At 40.8% G+C, this 22405-nt stretch overlaps 1 long non-coding RNA gene across 1 annotated transcript; it reads left to right on the top strand.

The window, feature by feature from the left end:
• Positions 1 to 5: 5 nt before the first annotated feature.
• LOC144272724 (uncharacterized) lies at positions 6 to 19850 on the top strand. The gene is made up of 3 exons (XR_013347652.1): positions 6 to 1009; positions 18316 to 18449; positions 18832 to 19850. It is a non-coding gene; the product is annotated as an uncharacterized LOC144272724 (long non-coding RNA).
• The last annotated feature ends 2555 nt before the right edge of the window (positions 19851 to 22405 follow it).

Below are 22405 nucleotides of genomic sequence, written 5' to 3' on the forward strand. Positions count from 1 at the left end.
TTTATTTGAGCATGAGCTCACGAAAGCTCATGCTCAAATAAATTGGTTAGTCTTTAAGGTGCCACAAGTACTCCTTTTCTTTATCCCATTTCTGTAAGACAATGCTTACTACATTGTTACAAGTAACACCAATGCTTACTAAAATGGGAAGTAATTTGTGGCAGGAAAAACCACTTTTTTCAGTTTGTTTATTTTTGACAGTATTTTGTGTATAGCCAGTTTCACGGTTTCATCTGTATAGTCAGTTAAAATGGAACCACTCATATAAATAAAGTTATGCGAGTGTTTACATATTTACAGGATCATGGACTTTGTTACTAAAAAAACCCTTATGAACAAAGAAGGAAGGAGAAAATGTTTTTAAAATAAATTTTCAGGACCTATTATTTAAAGACCATACTGTCAGAAATTAGCTCTTATTTTTTTCTGCAACTATGATCAAAGCATTTTCAAAGACTACTCAGAAATTCACAATCATTTTCTGACTTTTAATACCATGGGGTATACTCCCATTGAAGTCAGTGGATAGTTTACAATTTACTTCAATGGGAGCAGCAGCTACCAGTGGTCATCATTTCACTGGGGATGGGAGTTACTTTTAATTTCCTTTTTAAAGCTGATATGATTTCATGACTTGCATTGAAACCACATTCCTGTTATTGGCAATTTTTAACAGAGCTCTTACTTGAGAGGAAAATTCATACCCCATGCAAAATACACCTAATGAAAAGGAACCACAAAAGAATGCTGTAGAGGGAACATCTGGCTAATACAATGGTGGCCTTTAATTCTGATCAAGCTGCAATACACATGGTTAGGATTTTGTTTAAAGTTATAATGCATTCATTTTAGAGCCTGTTATGACCTAGGGAAATGTCACAACTTAGCACTGACATGACAATTCTTTCAGGAGCCCCACCCACAGGTGAAGATGTTGAGCTCGCCGTGGTCCTGGCATTTCTGTGAAAGCTTCTGAAGTGGAAGTTTGAACACACTCGGAACTGTTCAGGTGTGTCACATAGTGCCTATGCTGCTGACAGATTCTCTTGGGAGGGACAGGGGCTGTTCTACCTACAGGCAAACTAGGCCGCTGCCTAGGGAGGCAGATTCTGTCTAGGGTGGCAAGGGCACAATGCACTCACACAAATTTGGCCTGGTCACCCCTCTGTCATGACCACCAAACTATCAGCAGGCTCCCTATGAACTCCCTATGCACCCCATCCGAGCTGAGAACCTCTGTTCTAGCGGATAGGAGTGGCACACTGTAGTTTTGCCTAGGGTAGCAGATTGTCTTGAGCAGCCTCTGGGGAGGGACCTGCACTTTTGGAACAGAAGGAACTGAACTCTATCCTTGCTGTCACCCTTAACCACATGGTGACCATTCTGTGAATCATCATGGCATACATGAAGTTCATATGTGTTCATGGATGTTTACAGCATGTAGATCAATATTGGGTGGCAGTGGTGTGGTCTGTTGCATTGAACACAGAATGGGGAATCAAGCAATAAAGAGTTAAAATCCCAGCAGTTCTGAATATTGAGTTCTAGACATTGAGGCTCAGATCCACAAAAGCACTGAGATCCTCAAAACCCCATGCTCAGCTGCCACCTAACTTTGGAGGTGCCTACATTTTCACAATAAAAGTCCTCCAGGTGCCTACGTTTCTGCCACTGGGCATGCACACAATGCCTCAGTGCCATCTCATGCTCAAGCCCCAGCACCAGCCTCAAGCCAGGTGAAGATAGCCGTTCCCTCGCTGGGTCTGCTCTGGTAGGTGTTATCAGAGCACACCTAACTCCACACAAAAGGGAGGTGGATTCTCCCCTTACAACCTGTATCGCAGTGATTAGGGAACTCACCAAGCAGGCTGGAAACACCCACTCAATTCTCTGCTCTGCCTGATGGGGAGAAAAGATTTGAAGATGGGTTTCTTCACTCTCAGATGAGTGCCCTAACCTCTAGACTACAGAATCACTCTCATTGGCTCTCTGGCCCAGTACATAATTATGTAATAATAATGTTAATATTATTAATAATAATATAATATAATATAATATTATTAATAATAATGTTAATATTCCATAATAATGGAACAGCTTCAACAGGAGAGACCGAGGGAGACCCATATTAGAATATTCCAGAGACTGGTGGAATTCTACCCCCCGCCCACCCACTCCCCAGAGATAACTTGGGGATATGCCTACATAGCCAAATGGAGCCTTCAGGCCCTAATCCTGCTATTGACTATATGTGGGCGTACATGTTGTATACTAATGAACATTACAAAAAAAGTCCTGCTGGAGAAAGGAAATAACAGATCTCAATTAATGCCTATTCTGTCTACACCCCTGTTGTGATGCCATAGCTTCCGTCTTCTGAAAGGGTACAGCTGATCATGCAGATAGAAGCCACGTCTACATTGCAAACTTTTACCAGCATAACAATGTCAGTCAGGGGTGTGATCCCTGGCCAATATAGCTATGCTGGCAGAAGCCCCTGCACTTCGGGGTTGTGGGGAAAAGGAGGGAATAAGCTATGCTGGCAAATGGCATTCACACTAGGAATGCTTTGCTGAAACTTGTAGTCGGAGCAAGGTGTTCCTGGTCTAGACCTGGCCCTAGCCTCAGGCCATCCATCATCAAGTGTCTTACAAAAGAGACACCAGTTCCCCTGCCTTATGGAAAAACTGTGCTCTAATTAGTAACTGAATTCAGGACATAGGCAGAAGAAAGAGCAATCTGTTCATTGTGTAGTTCTCCCATTGCGAACATCTTTACATGAAAGGCATTTTAATGTTGCCTATGTGCTAACTGATTGGCCAGGACTTTTATCATTCCCTAGAGCAGAAGTCATTCATCTCGAGTGCTATTCAGAGAGAATGTATCAACTGTCTAATTTAAAGTGCTGATTTTATTTTCTGCTGCTTTGACATTTCCAGTCAAGGAGCTTCTCATATGAATCGGCAAAACCAACTGTGCACAAATGGCACAGGGTCAGTTATGAGCCCATAAAAGGCTTCAGCTCAGTTTATGACCTCACCTCCAGTTGCCACAAACAAACCAACCAAATGCTCCCCACAAACTAAAGAAATACAAATATATTCCCTCTCCGGAAATGCTGAGACTATAGACCTCTGGTGACAGCACAAGCTGCTTATTAACAAATTCAAGGTGGACATTAAAAAATAAATACTTGAAAGAGAAAGGACAGTATTGTGGCTTGGGCACTGGATGAGGCAAATCAAGGGACCGGGATTCTACTTCCAGCTCTATTGCACACTTCATGTGCAATTTTTCACAAGTCACTCAACCTCTCTGTGCCACCAGCTAAAAAAAAAATGGAAAAATAATATTTCATTTCATAGTTTTTTTTTAAATGAGGCTAAGTTCATTAATGGGTTGAGAGATATTATGGCAATGAATGCTACACAAAAGTCTATAAAATATACAATAAAATAACTCCAAACTTTAATCTAGAAATGAGCATTAAGGAGAAGATAGTTGAAACCTATACAGGCCTTTTGCATTTATTTTAGTATTTTCTTAAACAGGAAAAAAAGAAATTCGCAGGCAGTAAGTCACCAGTCTAGGAGCCTATTGTTGATTCTATGATTAATAATTTATTACTAGTACAGTCTCATTTTAGAACTGGACATTGCTCTGGTTTCTACACTTACAAAAGTTACAAACTATTTATTTATGGCATTGGACTGGGGTTATTCCCTGATGCTGAATCAGGCTTATACAAAATAAACTCCTCCTAATTTCAATGCTATGTACTCCCAGGTTCACAGATACCAAGGCTTGATGAGACTATTATGATCATCTCTTCTGACCCTTTGTATAACACAGACTATAGAACGTCCCTGAAAAAAATCCAAGAGAATTTTTTTTATAAATCACATTTTCATTTAAAAATTGCCAGTGATGGAGAATCCACCATGATATTGGTAAATTGTTGCAATGGTTAATTACCGTCACTGTTAAAAATTACAGGTTTCAGAGTAGCAGCCGTGTTAGTCTGTATCTGCAAAAAGAACAGGAGTACTTGTAAAAAGAAAAGGAGTACTTGTGGCACCTTAGAGACTAACCAATTTATTTGAGCATGAGCTTTCGTGAGCTACAGCTCACTTCATCGGATGAGGGGGTATTGTTTCATGGTCTCTGTGTGTATATAATGTCTACTGCAGTTTCCACGGTATGCATCCGATGAAGTGAGCTGTAGCTCACGAAAGCTCATGCTCAAATAAATTGGTTAGTCTCTAAGGTGCCACAAGTACTCCTTTTCTTTTAGCAAAGACAGACTAACACGGCTGTTACTCTGAAACCTGTCATTATGCAAGAAGTACTTGTGGCACCTTAGAGACGAACAAATTTATTTAAGCATAAGCTTTCATGAGCTACAGCCCACTTCGTCAGATGCATAGAATGGAACATATAGTAAGAAGATATATATACATGAAAAAGTGGAAGTTGTCATACCAACTCTAAGAGGCTAATTAATTAAGATGAGCTATTATCAGCAGGAGAAAACAACTTTTGTAGTGATAATCAAGATGGCCCATTTAGACATTTGACAAGAAGGTGTGAGGATACTTAACATGGGGAAATAGATTCTCTTTGTGTAATGACCCAGCCACTCCCAGTCTCTATTCAAGCCCAAGTTAATGGTATCTAGTTTGCAATTTAATTTCAGTTCAGCAGTTTCTCATTGGAATCTGTTTTTGAACCTTTTCTGTTGCAAAATTGTCTCCTTTAAGTCTGTTACTGAGTGACCAGAGTGGTTGAAGTGTTCTCCTACTGGTTTTTGAATGTTATGATTCCTGATGTCAGATTTCTGTCCATTTATTATTTTGCGTAGAGACTGTCCGGTTTGGCCAATGTACATGGCAGAGGGGCATTGCTGGCACATGATGGTATATATCACATTGGTAGATGTGCAGGTGAATGAGCCCCCTGATGGCGTGGCTGATGTGTTTAGGTCCTATGATGGTGTCACTTGAATAGATATGTGGACAGAGTTGTCATCGGGCTTTGTCGCAGGGATAGGTTCCTGGGTTAGTGTTTTTGTTGTGTGGTGTGTGGTTGCTGGTGAATATGTGCTTCAGGTTGGGGGACTGTCTGTAAGCGAGGACTGGTCTGTCTCCCAAGATCTGAGAGAGTGAAGGATCATCTTTCAGGATAGATTGTAGATCTTTGATGATGCGCTGGAGAGGTTTTAGTTGGGGGCTGATGGTGACGGCTAGTGGCGTTCTGTTATTTTCTTTGTTGGACCTGTCCTGTAGTAGGTGACTTCTGGGTACTCTTCTGGCTCTGTCAATCTGTTTTTTCACTTCAGCAGGTGGGTATTGTAGTTTTAAGAATGCTTGATAGAGATCTTGTAGGTGTTTGTCTCTGTCTGAGGGATTGGAGCAAATGCAGTTGTATCTTAGAGCTTGGCTGTAGAAAATGGATCATGGATGGAAGCTGGAGGCATGTAGATTAGTATAGTGGTCAGTAGGTTTCCGGTATAGGGTGGTGTTTATGTGACCATCACTTATTAGCACAGTAGTGTCCAGGAAATGACCAGTCTGCTTGTGTGGACTGGTCCAGGCTGAGGTTGATGGTGGGATGGAAATTGTTGAAATCATGGTGGAATTCCTCAAGGGCTTCTTTTCCATGGATCCAGATGATGAAGATGTCATCAATGTAGCACAAGAAGAGTAGGGGCATTAGGAGATGAGAGCTGAGGAAGCATTGTTTTAAGGTAGCCATAAAAATGTTGGCATACTGTTCTCACCCACAACTATTTCACATGTGGGGACAATGTATACCTTCAAGTCAGGGGCATGGCCCCACACTATGCCAACATATTTATGGCTGACTTAGAACAACAGGATCTATTTTCCAAAAATCCATGTTGATTGACATTAATTATGGTCCCCTCCTTTAATTCTTGATTAGTTAAATCCTGCATCAGCTGCTCTGTTATCTTTCTCAGGATCGACATCAGACTCACAGGCCTATAATTACCTAGGATTATATCTTGGGTAAATCTTGTTTACCCTTGTGTGCCAATATTTTAAAAATTAACTATTTCCAGTCTTGTGGAACTTCCCCAGTGTTCCAAGTCTTATTGAAAAATCAACATTAATGGTCCAACAAATTCCTCACCAGGTCTTTTAAAACTCTTGGATGAAAGTTATCCGGAATTGCTGATTTAAAAAGGTCTAACTAACAGCAGCTCTTTAACATCCTCCTAAGATGCTAGTGGAATGGAAAGAGTGTTATTATATGATAACTACATCATGTTTTTTGGAAAATACAGAACAGAAATATTTATTGAACACTTCTGCTTGTTCTGCATTAGTATTGACAATTCTATCATTTCCATCTGATAATGGACCAGTAACATTGTCAGGAAGCTTTTTGTTCCTAATATACTTTTAAAAACCTTCTTTTCCTCTGTTCTACTGGCGACAGATTTCCTTGTGTCCATTTGCATCCCTTGTCAATTTTCTGCAGTTCCTAGCTTCTGATTCATATTCATTATTACAAACTTCCCCTTTGTTCCATTTGTTATATATTATTTGTTAATTTTTTATAGCTGCCTTTACTTTTCTTCTAAATCAATCATGGCTTTTGGGGCTTTTGATAAAGTGTTCTTAAACAATTCCCAATTTTCATTCACATTTTTCTGATTAAATTCTTCCTCCCATTTGATTTGGTTCATAATTGTTTTCAGCATTGTGAAAATATGTGGTTTGGACTTTATTCTGTTTACACATTTATAAGCATTTACAAGTGCGACCAAGTTATGATCACTTGTACCTAAGCTACCATTTAATTTTTAACTGTGATCAGTTTTTCTTTGTCGGTGTTACACCTCTTCTTGACACAATTCCCACATGTAGGATGCAACACTTTTTGAATTAGGAAATTATCTATAATATTTAGAAATTCCAAGGATGTTTTAGTACTGGAAATATGAGACCTCCAGCAGAGGTCACTCAAATTAAAGTCCCCCATGATTATGGAGCTTTTTTCCTTACCCATTATAAATTGTTGCATAAGGAGCGGGTCATCCTGTTCCCTAGTATGATTTGGAGGTCTGTAGCAGACACTAACTAATACCCATCTTGTGTTTCACCATAACCATTAAAGAGCATTTTCTTCTGAGTTATCAGTGACTCTGAAACAGGTAATGTCATTTTTGACAGAGTGCTACTCACTCTTCCTTTAGAGAATTGTCCACTCAATATTTCATGGATAGGTTATAACCATTGATTATAAAATTCCAATCATGAGAATGATCCAACTGGGTTTCAGTAAAACCAACTAGATTGAGTTTATTTTGCAATTAGCAATCCTAGCTCTGTTTGTTTGTTACCTAGACTCCTAGCATTGGTGTATAGGCAATTAAGCAATTTCTTCCTTTCATGTCCTTTGGTTCCTAAATTAATTTTGTTCTCAACATCTTGATTTCAGGTCAAATGAGTGCTCACATCTTCCCTCTTTTTACCTTCCCTTCTTATTATGTTATTAGCTTAACATCCTTCTAACTACTCTAGCCAGCCTGTCAAGGGGAAATTGGTTCTAACTATACAGCCCCCAGAAGTTCTAACTATTCTCTCCCCTAGAAGGTGGACCAATGTTCCAAAACCCCCAAACCCTACACAACTTACCTAGCCAGCAGTTCACTTCCAGAATCTTCTCCCTTCTGTCTTCTTTCACTCACAGAACAGGAAGGATCTCAGAGAAGATCACTTAGACATTCTTATTTTTAAGTACACTTCTGAGCTCCCTGAAGTCATCTATTATCTGCAAGCTATCCCATGATGCAATGTCATTAGCGTTGATATGAATCATTACCAATGAATCCTTGTCCATCAACTTCAGAAGCCTATCTGAGATCTATTTAGCACTTTTCATCCATAGATCTCAAAAGCACTTAACAAAGGCAATCAGTATCATTATCCCCATTTTGCAGATGGGGAAACTGATGAACAGGGAGGTGAAGCGATGTGCCCAATATCAGCCAGTAGGCCAAAGGAAGGCCCAAGAATAGAATGTAGGTTTCTTGAGTCACAATCAAGTGCTGTAACCACTGCACAACACTGCCTCCCACACATACAAGCTATGTATTATTGGTATCACCACTCAACAAAAACATCCTAACGTTTAGGTATTTTTCAGGGTGCCCTAAATCAGTGTTTCCCAAATGGTGGGTTGCCTAAAGTATTCCAGCTTGTAAATACACCTCTTTTGTGAACAATCACACTAACCAACACAGCTCAAATTTTTCTCGTATCAAATACTTGCAGCCAACTGCTTGTGATAAATCTATAAAAAGGGGGGAAAAGTTGAGTACATTTAAATTGATAAACGTGAAGAAATAGCAAACTGTTTGTTCAGGGAGGATTGTTATGACTATCATCCAATTACAAATAGATGAGAGAGAAAGTTAAGTGTCAGAAACACATTTAGAAATACAGCTGGTCAAAATTTTTCAGAAAATCTAACATTTTCCACAAGCACAAAAAAAAATAGACAAAATCTCTTTGCAAAAAACTCTAAACAACTCACCTTAGAGTGGTGGCATTCCTTGCGTCACTCCTGTAGGCATCATTTCAACACTGGAGAGTAATGTGACTATTTGCAATAACATTTTCTTAACATGTAACGCAGGTATGTGCTGCATGATGGATTTGACCCTTCCGGCATGATTTTACTCTTTTCACTGTTTGATGTTATTGGTGGCTCCTCTCTTTTCTTTAACATACCTATAAAAACTGTCAAGCCAAGTACAGAGCAAGAACATGCTAAAAATGGTATATTTTAAAAAAAAAGATCATCCAACCAACATCTGTCTGGTGTGTCTAGCAAACCGCACACTGCACAAATACACACAAACTAGGGAAAATTTTAAATAAAATCTGGGCAGACCATCCTTAAAAGTCCATTGAGAATTGCATACAATCTATTGAGCTTTGGCCCATTTCCATATCAATTATTAGATCATTTGGGGGCATTAAGTAGATAATACCCTTTACACAATTTACTAAAATAACTAGAAAAGCCCATGAGGATGCCTCGTTACTTATGAAACATATGCAGACAGGATGCTCCCTGTGCAACGCAGCATCTTGTTTACAGGAAATCCTGTGATCTTCCTTATCACATACTTATTATTAACTCTTGTTATCTGCTGCATCGCTAAAGGATAATATCTGCTTCCTTGTAGCTTAATAAGTATTAAATACTGTCACTGAATTTCAACAGCTTTGCACAGGCAGCACAAAATTCAATCTCAGGACATCAGCTGGACTTTAGAAAGACCATGGGCCCAGCAGCATCTGAGCAAATCAAGTCAAGAATGTTTATTTTCTGATAAGATCAAAGACGGGGACAAGACGTGTTGAAAAATGATATATCAGTTGTAATGGTGTAAAATACTGAATCTCAGCTCCTGTTTGTATGAGGAGAGCATCCTAAAAGACCGACCTGTTTACATTAAGATCATATTACATAAACTACACACAAACCGCGTACTGATTCAGATCTCATGCCAGTGTAAATTAGGAGTAACTCAAATGAAATTAATTAAATTACAGTGTGAGAGCAGAATCAGGCCTACTTTGTCTATAAATACATGCACAAGACACTTATTTTTAAAATGTATAGAGTGGATCGATATGAGATGTAGGTATAAGATATCATGAAACTTAATAAATATTTGCTAAGCACCTTAAGATCCTCGGATGAAAAGAACTATAAGATGTCAAATTTTATAGACATAGATTTTTTTTTATTTTATATATATATACACACACACACACATACATTTTTAAATGTAATAGTTTCTTACATTACAAATAGACAAGTGCCTATAAATCTATTGTTTGACAATGAAAATACTAAAGCACCCACTTTGGGTTGTGTTTCATACACTAGTATCTCTAAAAAAAATCAAACGCTGCTATATCCTAAAACTGTGTGTGAATTTTGACCGATAATAGCTCACACTGCACTGATTATCTGAAGTAAATTCTGAAGGATTTCACTGAAAATGCAGAATGTTAAATCCTTATCCTTTTCTTAATAATTACTGTTTCAAAGAGGTTTGTCTTTGCTCTGACAACTAGCAATGATACCACTAGATGGAGCTGCAGCATTTGCAAGAACACATACCTGGAAACTTGCACCATATAAAATGAATGAAAAAAACTTTTTTAAACAACAAAAGGATTAAAATGTCTGGAAAAAAAAATTTCTACTTAGAAAAGTCTAACATTTAAATTTTTAATGCACTTAAAATTAAAAAAAATAAATTGCATGAGTTTTAGAGCATAGTTCCTACCTTTCTAGTTGTCCTTAAGGACAATTTAGCATCTCTTTATCAGGCAGCTATATGAGCAGAGTAGAAAGCTGAAAGAGAAAATATTCTTGTCGGCTTTTAGACCTGGTGAGTTCAAAGACAGAGTCACTGCAGTGTCTCAGTTCCTACAGTAACTTTTCCTTCTGATCAAAAGGAACCGAGTAAAACTCGCAACTGTTAAAAGAACTATCAAATAATGGGGGGAGGGGAGTAAAACAAAATGAACCCATAATGCATTCTGAACAGTGCTAGGGGGAGTGAAAAGACTGTTCGTTTATTGGTTCCATTTTGCTTGTCAACATTCTCAGTTTTGACCCTGGGTTCTGATCAGGTTCTGGTTTTAGTTACTATAGAATATTTTTAAAATTCTATTCAATTATATATACACACACAATACACTCTCATTTATCCAAATGGCCTGGGGGATATCTGAAACTTTCAGATAAATGGAAGTGCCATTAACTATCATAGGCCTACGTGGGGCACACACGGGGATTCGGATAACAAGGATTTTCAGGTAAAGGGAATTTGGATTGTACTGTCTATAATTTCATCTTTTTCCCATTGTTACTTATGCTGAAAAGGAAGAGACCTCAAATCTGGGCAAGACTGATTAGATTCACCACCCACCCGTTTCTCCCTTGCTTTAAGTAACCAGACACCATAGATGTTCTTGGCACAGCCACTGAAAAATGTCAAATTGTGTAGGTTTAGGTGCAGTGGGCCTAGCTTTTCATGCATTGTGCTTGTGATTTCAGTGAGTTGCTGAAATGTCCTAGTTTTTGATGCTGCTTCCTTTCCCCCCTGCGTGCTGGCTGCAGACAAAGTTTGAAAGCATCCCCCTGCATCAAGATTCTTTTCTTTTTTTCTTTTTTTTTTCTTTTCCCCTTTCAAAGACAGTTGAGGCTGCCAGCTTTCAGAAGTGCTTAGGAGTCAGCGCGAGGAGACGGGGCAGTCCGGTACCAGGGGAAAAAAATCATGAAGACGATGTAAGAGTCTTTGAAAGAAGTCCCTTGGGAGGTGAAATCTTTGAAGGGGGTCTCCTCCTCCTTCCTATGCAATTTCTTCCTGCAAACCTGAAAAGACAGATGTAATCTCAGAAATCGGGAGGCAGGTTTGACTGTGACTGTCACCGTACCTCACCTCCATGAACAGCAGCTCAGGAGGGACTTCTGTGAATTCATTAATAATATACAGCACTTTTTGTAGAGTCTTACATGCTCAAAGCTCTTTACAAATCTCAGGCTAGATTAATCCAGGATTTATGTCTGCATGAACCGTGGCAAAGGGCTCTGGTGCCCAGGAGATTAGAAGGCCTGCTATGAAACTCAGTTCTGATGACATAAAGAGGACACACAGAAGGTGGACAGCCAAAGAAGAAACCCTGGGGAAGGGAAGTGGATAGTCAGAGAAGTGACTTTCCCAAGTGAGGGGAAGTTCACAGTTCTAGAGAGCAAAGAATTCTGGGAAGAAGTGAACAAGCCACTTTGGGCAAGGAAACAGAAGGCCACTGTTCCCTCTAAGCTGTGCACATATGCACGCGCACACAGATCCTAAACACCGCACACATGGTGAAACACCGCACGCACAAAAATTTGCACAGAAGAAATTTTTTGCGCACACGGCCTGTCAAAAATTAGAGGGAACATTGCAGAAGGCTCAAGCGCCAAGCCAGCTACTTACTTCCTTTTCCAGGACCCAAGGTAGGAGCTTCTGGGAGAGGGGGGACACAAGTTCCTTTTCATTTCTTTACATTCAGGTGCAAAGATATGCAAAAATCCTCCGATAAGAGCCTATATCCCAGAGAAACATGGGGAAGAAGAGAGTCTGATAAACCTTGTTTATTTAGACTTTCGTTATGCCAAGAGAGGAAGGGTGGAAGTAGCTAAACATAAAATAATGGTGTAATTTATATATTCCTGCACAACTGTGAACCTAGCCCAATAACTTCAGCTCCAAGTTAACCACAGATTCATTTGATCCTGTGTTTCCATTTGACTGTTCCTCTCAGGAACCAAAACCGGCATATTGATTTGTATTGTTTCTTCACAGCTTATTTTAAATCACGATTGGTCCTTACTGCAAGGAAATTTAAATCAGAACTGATTGAATTGGCCATTTAAAATCTATCATATTGTACAAGAAGCAGGATATCAACTCATGTTTGGAGGACAGTGCATTCTCAAATTCACTCTGTCATCCGCTCAGCACCTTAAACACTCATCACCTGCAGTCAGAGGCTGAGCAGGATCTGAGCTCCATCCTAAGAGGGTAAAGATACAATAGAGCAGAGATTAGACAAGGGAGAAATAAATACCACATACAAGAAGAAGATTGGGAACTGAGACATTAAGTGACTAGATCAAGGTTACCTAAAGTGTGTGCCAGAGGTAGGAATTGATCCACAAGCCCATCCACCTTTTACACAAACCTACAGCCACTATTTTGCTACCCCTTTTGTAAATGCCTCCCCCTTCTCTTTCCACCTTAGCAATTGAATTGAAGCTTCGGACAGTTCACACACTGGATCTTAGGCTTTGTAGCTGGACACATCTGTGGATACATAGAGTGGCCCAAATTTGTGTGAACTGGTCCTGAAAATAGCTATGAAATCAACACATTTTCTGTAACCTAAATCTATAGTGTACCTGTGCAGAAGTTCAGAAGAGCCCATTTAAATGGTAACTCAAAAAACATTTAAAATAAATCTAGATTTCCAGTGCACCAAAAGTAGGGTGACCATATTTCCCAAAGGGAAAACAGGACACCGAGCAGGCTGTCCAAAGGGTCTCCCCCGGCTCCCCAGGTCTAGCCCCAGTTGCTCGCCCCAGGACCCCCTACTGTAGGGCTGGCCCCAGCTGCTCGCCCGAGATGCCTCCCCCAGACTATCACTGGTCACTCAAACCCTGCCAGCCCCCTGCTTGAGGTTGTCACTGGTCACTCGAACCCTGTTGGCCCCCCCATTCGAGGCTATCGCTAGTCGCTGTAACCCTGCCGTTGTCCCCCGCCCCACACACACACACACTGGAACCCTTCTTCCTGTCCCATCCAGTCCAGCCTCCCGCCTGCACTGGGCTGGCATCTCCGCTTGCCCCCGCACTTTTTTGACAAAACTGGGCATTTGTCCCGTTTGCTCTTGCCTTACTGGCAAGAGCAAACGGTTAAATGCTCACTTTTGTCAAAGAAGTCGGGACAGCTGGGACAGGGCTTACAAAAGTGACCATCCCCACCAAACGGGACGTATGGTCACCCTAACCAAAAGGTATAACACAATAGAACAGAGCCTTTCTCTTCAGTGTTACATCTTCCTCTGAAAGGACACACCATTTCTGCTGCCAGTGCCGGGGTATCTTTATGTAACCCACGCCCACTCAGTGTGGGGCTCCATTCCCTTTTAGTGGTGCCTGGGCCAGGCGTATGAACCTGCCAGAACATTAACTAACAGAGCTGAGTCTTTTAGCTCAGTCATTAGAGGCTCATGCTTTAGGATGCAGGGCCCTGTTTCTATCACCAATGCTCACAATTCACCCAGGGCTGCAGGTTACCTTAATTCCCAAAGATGTACCAGAAAGCTTTGCACTGGCTGCAGGAGATGCAGAGGATTTGGGACAGCACCTAAAACCAAAGGCACCCACTGAACACCAGTGAACAGAGACAAAATCACAAGAGGTCGTGTGGGGCTGGAATGCTGCAGGCCCAGAAGTGGATCAGGATGGTGCTGGTGGTGAACAATCAGGGCAGTTCCAATACCATTCCTGTGAGAGATGGTGCCGTTAGGCGGTTGTCTATTTAGATTATGCCTAATGCTGCCCTGTCTGGCGATGCTCAATAACATGGTGGTAAAAACAGCTGCAGCACCACAATGGAAAATAAATTTACTCTGAAAAAAAAGTTTCCATCTGGCTCCAGCCTTGGCCACAGCAGAGAGTGTATTTGTGAGCACCAGCAATGGTCACCTGAGTTAGGTTGGTTCGCATCTAATGCATTGTTCCCCCAACTGCAGCATCTTGACTTACATCTTACTGGGTTTCCAGCTCTGTTCACTGCTGATTTTCAGGATGTGTTGACCAGACTGTGGCCCAGGTAATTCTCCATTTTTTCAGGTTTCTGGTTTGGGCCCAGTTGCTTCAATAATAGTCACATTTCAAATGCTCAGTATCCCCATTTAGGTGTTACAGGGAGAATTATCACTGTCATGCCAGCAAAACCACACTATCTACTGTACAACTTGAAATAACTGCTGTACATTGATTCTTCTCTGCATTCACTCATTTGATAAATCAGCAAGAATGAATGCCCTGTAATTATGTCTAGCAGCATGGAGCACGGCTTATCAGAGGCCAAATCCAAAGTCCACTGAAGTCAATAAGAGTCTTTCCACTGAACTCAAAAGGCTTTGGATCAGACCATAGTAGAGTCTATCCAGAAGCTGGTAGGTAATGTAACACATATATATGGCCAGCATTTTTATTTTTTTTTGCACTATAATAAACAATTCTGCCAGAGTTTACTTTTCCCATTGCTACAGCCCAGGTAATCTCTGTTTTGTTCTTGTTCCACTCACATTTTTCTTCATACTAAAGAACTTTAACAAGAATTCTGCTAAAACATATTGCTCAGACTTACATCTCCTGGACTTCAAGCCTGTCCTGTCTAATGTCACTATGTTTTTGGGAAAGCTGCTGCATTCGTATCTTTAATATTTGACAAAAACCTACAGCCTTAGAAAGGGCTTTTTATGTTTTGTATAAATTTACAGTAAATAAACGTGTGGTTCAGGCTATACATAGTTGTCACGCTGTCTGGAGTGGTTCTCAAACGTGGATGCTAACCTTAGGGCAGACCGTTACAAACCAGGGCACAAAGCCCAAACTGGTTGTGTGTTCTATAATTAGACTTTGCCAACCCAAGTATCCGCTGTGAACTCCTTAAGCATTATAACAGCCTTAACATGGAGTCACAGACAGCCTTCTTGGGAACTCCAGCTATCTTGCCACCCAGGCAAGCCTGGCTTTGTGATAGATGGTCCCTTACACCAAAAATCATAATATTCAGGTTACTCCCACTCCCAAAGGACCAGTCACTTACTCCAGTCAATTGTACCTTAGCTATCTCACCAAAGGTAACATTTGTAGCCAATACTGTAATAAGCTAACTGAAAATTTATTAACTAGGAAAAAGAAATAGGTTATTTACAAGGTTAATGCAGGTAAACACACAAACACACACTATCAGTTTAGTCTTAGGTTCCAAAAAGCAACAGAAGCTGCTGTAATGTGTGAAGCTCTATGTCCTTAAGAGCTAACCCAAGCTAAACAGCTTGGGTATCCCTTGCTTATGTTTAGAAATATTGCCCTCTCCAAATTCCCAACAGCAAAGTGATACAGTTCCTTCTGGTCAGGGATTTTTTTTCCCCTTCCCCCAAAGTTCAAACTGTGATGGGACAAGAGTTTGTGTATATCCTCTCTTATAGGTGTAGGGGCAGCAATCAACAAAGTCTTGTTCACTGATGTTCCACAATGGTTCGTTTGGTGTCTATATGTCTTCTTTTGTTGAGCAGGAGATGACACCTCTTGTGGTAAACTAGCATTTCACACTCCTTGACTATTTCCAGTTTCATAGCAAACACTTAGCTATTACCTTATAACCTGGGATGCAGATATTATAAGTGAGATTGATGCATGCAGCAACTCAGAAGCAGTTCAAAAAATGCAAACACTAAGCAAATTCTTATAAACTTAACAACTGTTTTAACAATAAAAAGAAAAGGAGTCCTTGTGGCACCTTAGAGACTAACCAATTTATTTGAGCATGAGCTTTCGTGAGCTACAGCTCACTTCATCAGATTCATCAGATTTGAGCTCATGCTCAAATAAATTGGTTAGTCTCTAAGTTGCCACAAGGACTCCTTTTCTTTTTGCGAATACAGACTAACACGGCTGTTACTCTGAAACCTGTTTTAACAATGAGAACACACAGGTGAGCCAGACTGGTTTTCAGCTATGCATTGGTCAGTGTTCATTGAAGCTTAGGGGCCTTGGCATGGGCCAGCATCTGGCCTGTCAGAGTCACAATGGTAACATATGAATCTGCCCTTCCTAATATGCTATGACTGTAGCTCATCCTGGCATTGTGGAAGCCAGTTGAATACATGATCTACACATGTCAAGTGGGTCACCGAGCACATGCATACAAGACATTCCAATAACCCACCATAACTGTACTGAAACTTGACCTCACCTTGCTCATTACATATCAGTAGTCTTAGATTAATACATAACAGCTCCTTGCCATCACAATAGGTTCAATCTCAAAGTCTGTTCGCGTAAGGGCCAACTGGTTCAGTCTCTCCTGTCAGTTCCTCCAATGTAACAGAGCTGTAGTTGGCCCTCTGCCTGTTGTAACTTCTAACTAGACACATGCATTAATAGCCCATATTTAGCTTTTTTTTTTTTAAATGACTCTTTTAGGAATTTGTTTGTAGTTCAGTGCTAATTTTAGCTTGATCAGAAAGTGCTCTGGGGATACTTGCATAAAAGGTGCCACAGAAATGCACAGCAGCTGAATCAAATTCAACACCATTTAAAATTAGCTACAGTAATAAAGAATACTACAGGGATTAAGCTGGCACGGTGTCTGCGTTGTAAGAAAATACCTGCATAATTGTGGCCTTTGTAGCTATGCAAACTGAGATAAAGGGAATGAAACCTCATGCTTCAGGGTGCAAGGTGATCCTTTGGTCAGGAAGGGATTTTGTGAGCATTACACAAAGACGCTACCACTCAAAAGCACAGGTGGGGTGCAAGACTAAAAATGGACAAGTGTGCAGCTATACTAAAGGTGCCAGGGTGTTCACAAAGCTGTGGAGGAAGAGGTATGTCCCCTTTATTCTCCTTCCTTTTGCAGGGGTCATGCCTGTATTGCACATTTTGGCAAGGTATATGACGAGAAGCCAGCTCTGCAGGCAGCATGTCAGCTGAACCTGTGGTCTGATCCTGTGAGACAACTCTTATCTTCCTAAACACGGAAGAAGAAATGGCACTTTGAAGTCAGAATGGGCAGTTAATGGGGCAGGGAGTCATACATGGAAAACTACAAGCTTTCAAATTTCTATCAACAATTTTCACTAACATCCAATAACTATTACCAACACCGAATGCCTCCTTAACAGATTCTTGAACATTCTCCCATGAGAGCCACTTTTTTGCCCCAATCCATTGTGCGACTGCTACAACCTTATTTTTATTTTCAACAATTGTCACTGCCTCACAGAATTCCTCTCCGACTCAGCTCACCTTTTAAAGATATTTTCCAATTGATCTAATCCATCCTTTCTACCTAAGAGCTTCTTTGCCTGTTTAAAAAAAAAATATCTAAGGATGCATGTAGAATGTAGCATCATTAACAATTCTTTAATACATACAAGCAAATCTGGCAACTTTATATCATGTTACTTCTTTGAAACATGCCCACAGACTGCCTTTTCCACTTTCTACTTAGCAAATCTTCATAGGGTTTTTAATACTCTTTCTACTTTTGCCATGATCAAAGGAATTGCTCTCCGTTTGCTTGTTCCTCTGATAAGTGATAAAAGATGTCAGTGAGACTAATGAGAGCTGCCTCCAGCTTCCTTCATAAAGCCCCGTAGAAAAGAAATCACAATGCATCGTCAAACCTGCTAGTCTTTTAGGAAATAAAGTGTGGGAAATACTAGGCACAAAGGCAATGGCCGGGGGGGCGGTGGGGGGGTGGGGGGGAGGGGGGCAAGGAGGGACTTTTACAAAAGAAACAAAAAAACAGGACAATAATCAGTAGAAAATACTTCTATCAAGAAACTGCATCTAGGTAAACTCCCAAATAGCAGTCTAGCGAGACTGTCTATGGAAGATGTTAAGAGTCTCATTGCTTTGTGTAATAGTATTCACTTTCTCTTTCTCTGCCCCCACCCCATACTACAGATGCTGAAACGTATTTAGCCAAGTATTTATGAAACAACAATGCTAAAACTTGAACCTAGATCCTGCAGTAGACCTTTGCACTTCTCTGTTGCATAGCTGGACACCATACGTTACCTTTTCAGGATCTGCAAAAGGTAAACTGTCATTGACTTTAGTGCGTATTTTGCATGAGTAAAGGCCACAGGACCAAGCCATTAATATAAATGTTTCTTAGTTTAAGAAGTAAGGCCCCGAACCTGCAAGAACTGAAAGCAATCAACACATCCCTGGATTGGGCCCTAAATCACTTATGTGTCCCTGGTCACACACCTTGGGATGAGGTGGGTGTGCCAGGGATAAATCCAATCAAGCCTAAATGGTCAAAGTTGTGAGTGTACTGAGATAAACTTCTAAATAGATGGCTAGGTTTTAATCTCAGGACTGAGGGGGGCAACTGGCTTTCTGAAAGAATGACTTGTCTAGTTTGCTGTTTCTAGGTTGCTTTGCAAACATCTTCTCTATGTTTTTGCTTCCCAGGTTGCTCCCTGCATTAAATCAGAGGTCTCAACCCAGCTTAGAAGCATAGGGGAAAGCAAAGAAGAAAGGTTGCCAACCCTGGTTGCTCATCTGAAAAGTTATCAACATTTTACCCCAAAGTCCTACTCGAAGGGAGCAGTTATGCACAAAGGAGAGGATTGATAAGGGAGATTCTGCAGAATCGTACCATCATCAGGTGGAAATATCTAGTTCTCGGTTGCTCTCTCTCTCTCTTTAACTGAAGCAATGGCTGAATGAAAATAAGGGAATGGTTTAGGGACATAATATGCTGAGCTGGGGGAGGCTGAATGGCAGATGCTAGTTAGAGACTACTCCCAGGGCTAGAGGTTACCCTGGTTCATCTTGAAGTCTCACCCAATAAATGTCCCCTACTTACATGATGTGTTTTCCCTTTTAAAAATGATGAAACTGGTGTCCCATAAAGAGGTACTTTTAGTTGAACAAGACTAGCTCCAAACATTTTCTCCATAAGGGCTGTGATAAATGAAGGGGGCGGGGGCCTCCCTTTTATAGACACCCAGCCAGCCAGTTATAAAATCCCTTTTTGTAGCTGTTCTCTACTTGCTTTACCTGTAAAGGGTTAAAAAGTCTCACTGCTATGCATAGGCAAAGGAAATGAGTGGGCACCTGACCAAAAGAGCCAATGGAAAGGCTAGAACTTTTTTAAATTGAGAAAAAGCTTCCCCTTTGTCTGTCTGTTTGTTCTCCCAGGGAAGAGGGGATCAGAGCAGTGATGCTGTAAGAAGCTTGGGGTCAGATATGAAAAATCATCAGTTATCATACCCAGAAACCACTCATTTGAAACCCCAGAGATGTAAGTAGATCAGGAAATGTCTAGGAAGACACAATTAGGTTTATCCCTTTTATTTCTTTATGGCTTGTGGATTCCTCTATGCTAACCCCAGTGCTTTTGTTTTGCTTGTAATTTTTAAGCTGGACCTCAAGAAAACTATTCTTTGTGCTTAATCCTTGTAATTGCTCTTTAAAAATAGCTGAGTTCCCAAATGAATTTTCTTTCCTTTCTTTTTTTTAAATAAAATTTACCTTTTTTAAGAACAGAATTGGATTTTTGTGTCTTAACAGGTTTGTGTACATGTTGTTTAGTTAGCTGGCGGCAACAGCTGATTTCCTTTTGTTTGTTTGTTTGTTTTCTCAGCTCTTCCCCAGAGGGAGGCTTAAAGGGCTTGAGGGTACCCCACAGGAAGAAATTCCCAAGTGCACCTTCCTGGTCTCTCAAAGGGGTTCTGTACTTGGGTGGTGGCAGCATCTACCCATCCAAGGCCAGAGAAAAACTGTAACCTTGGGAGTTTAATGCAAGCCTGGAGTGGCCAGTATTAAGTTTTAGGGTCCTTGAGGGTGCCCACCTTCTGCACTCGAAGTGCCAGAGTGGGGAATCTGCCTTGACAAGGACAATCTGAAAAAAATCTAACAATTGGTTCAGCTCCTCCGAGACAGAACTTTTTGTTACCTCGCCTCATCCCCACCTTCTTGCTCCTTCCATCACTAATGGCCTTGACAGCGGTATGCCCTTCGTTTTCCAGTTGAATTGATGTATCAAAAGGTCGTAGCAACATCATGCTTTCTGTGGACAACCTGCGCTTCAGCCCCCGGCTCTTCCAAATGCTTTGCTGATCTCACAGTCCTCCACATTGACTTAGACCTGCACTTTTCAGCAACAGCTCTCTTAAGTCTGCAGGCAGAACAGCCTGGCTGAGGGGTGGCCGCTGCAGGAGGAAATATGACTCTGTGGTAATGTGGGACTCATCTTGAAGAAATGCCTTTTCTGCTGCTGCTGTTCCTGACTCTCTTCATTAAGGGGAGAGTAACGCTGATGCCTGAACAGAAGAGAACGCTGATCTTTCTCCTGGGGCTATTTCTCCTTTATACTAATTATAAATAGAAAGCTTCTACAGAATCTCAGATACTGGAAACACATTTATTTTTCCAGGCAGGTTGAGGGAAGGTATTAAACTGGGCAAGTAGGCTAGGGGAGTGTAGATCTCCATAAACAGACAGACAGCAGAGGCAGTTTCTATGGCCATTAGCTTCACTGGGCAGAAACACCAATTAACACCATAGGTGAACTTAGCCCATGCCTCTGAGGCCACCACAGAACAAATTCTCAAGGTGTGTTCTCCTTGTAAAATGATGACACTGATAATAACTGTGCGACTTCATGAAAAGCATAAATAACAGATACACACAGGTTTTTCTTGCGGGATCAGACAGCAACTCTTCCCCACTGAAGAACAGAAGGATGGCTTCTGCCAACCTTCCTCACCATATTCAGTAAGTTTAGCCAATCAGTAAAGCAGAAGAAATACCATGCAATACGTCCCAGCTAACCCATTGTAATTCAAAGATGCACCATGAGAGTTGTATTGACATCCTGAGATGGGGCAAGAAAATCCCATGCACAATTTCAACAAAACTTGCACGGGTGCAAAAAAAACTTGCAAAAGAACACTCTATCACAAGCTCAAACCTGGGCAGATTTTTAGTGTTTTGAATTCTGGATTGACTATTTCATGCAATTCTAGTAACCAGTGGGGATGGATCCAGGAAACAAGACAACAATGTGACAGAACCTATGGATCCAAGTCTACAAATCTCAGTGAAGTCAACGAGGATTGAGGGCATTAGTAGTTAGCTGACAAGAGGTGCTCAGAACTCAGGATTGGACTCTATCAGGGAAAGGCAAACCAGTTTGAATGAAATAAGAACCAACTCAAGTCTCTGCCCAAAACTGGAACCAAACCTTTGGGGTTAAAAAAACCCCAAAAACCACACAGCTAACTTTTTAAGAACTATTCATCACTTTGAGATTTGTGATCCTATGTATTTTTGGGTCCTGTCCAGGATTTCAAAAACGCTAAACTACTACACAACTGACAGTTCTCGTATCTTTTCCATTCTACTTTTGCAGACAAAATAAGGGTCTTGTTTTGCACCTGTCTCTAATAGACAGAAGTTTAAACACCTAACTTAGTTTGAAATACAACTTAGCTTGATTCAACAAAATATTGCAGGGCATGTCAGGAGGACACTGACTCTGTTTCATGAAAACCATGTGCTTAATTTCCATACCTACACGGCAAAACTGACCACAGTAGATCCAGAGAGAACAGAAGCTGAAAATGAACCAGGGGCACAGCAATAGTAATAATCTCATTCTCAGAAGAATGAGAGGAGGCTGACTACTGGATTGGCTTGCTAAGCATGTTAAGCCTGTCAAGCAATCAGATAGACAGCTAAGTGTTTTTGGATGTTGACAGGCTGACCTCATATTATGCTCCTGAATTCTTGCCTCTACACAATTCAGTGATTCTATTGTTTACAGATTGCAACGCTAAACAAAACTTGGAACTAGCTCACTTTCCAAAAAGAAAACAAAACCAACAATTAATGCCTGTTAACAGTGATGCTGAGATAGCTGCTTTGGAATTAGAATCTCAGAACTCTTGTGGATTAGTGGATTCAGATTTAAAAGTATACCCTGGGTTTTTGATATTCCCGATTCAATCCATCAGCATTTTCTGTCCTCTGCAGTTTT

This window comes from Eretmochelys imbricata, chromosome 12 (genome assembly GCF_965152235.1).
Source record: "Eretmochelys imbricata isolate rEreImb1 chromosome 12, rEreImb1.hap1, whole genome shotgun sequence".
NCBI lineage: Eukaryota > Metazoa > Chordata > Testudines > Cheloniidae > Eretmochelys > Eretmochelys imbricata.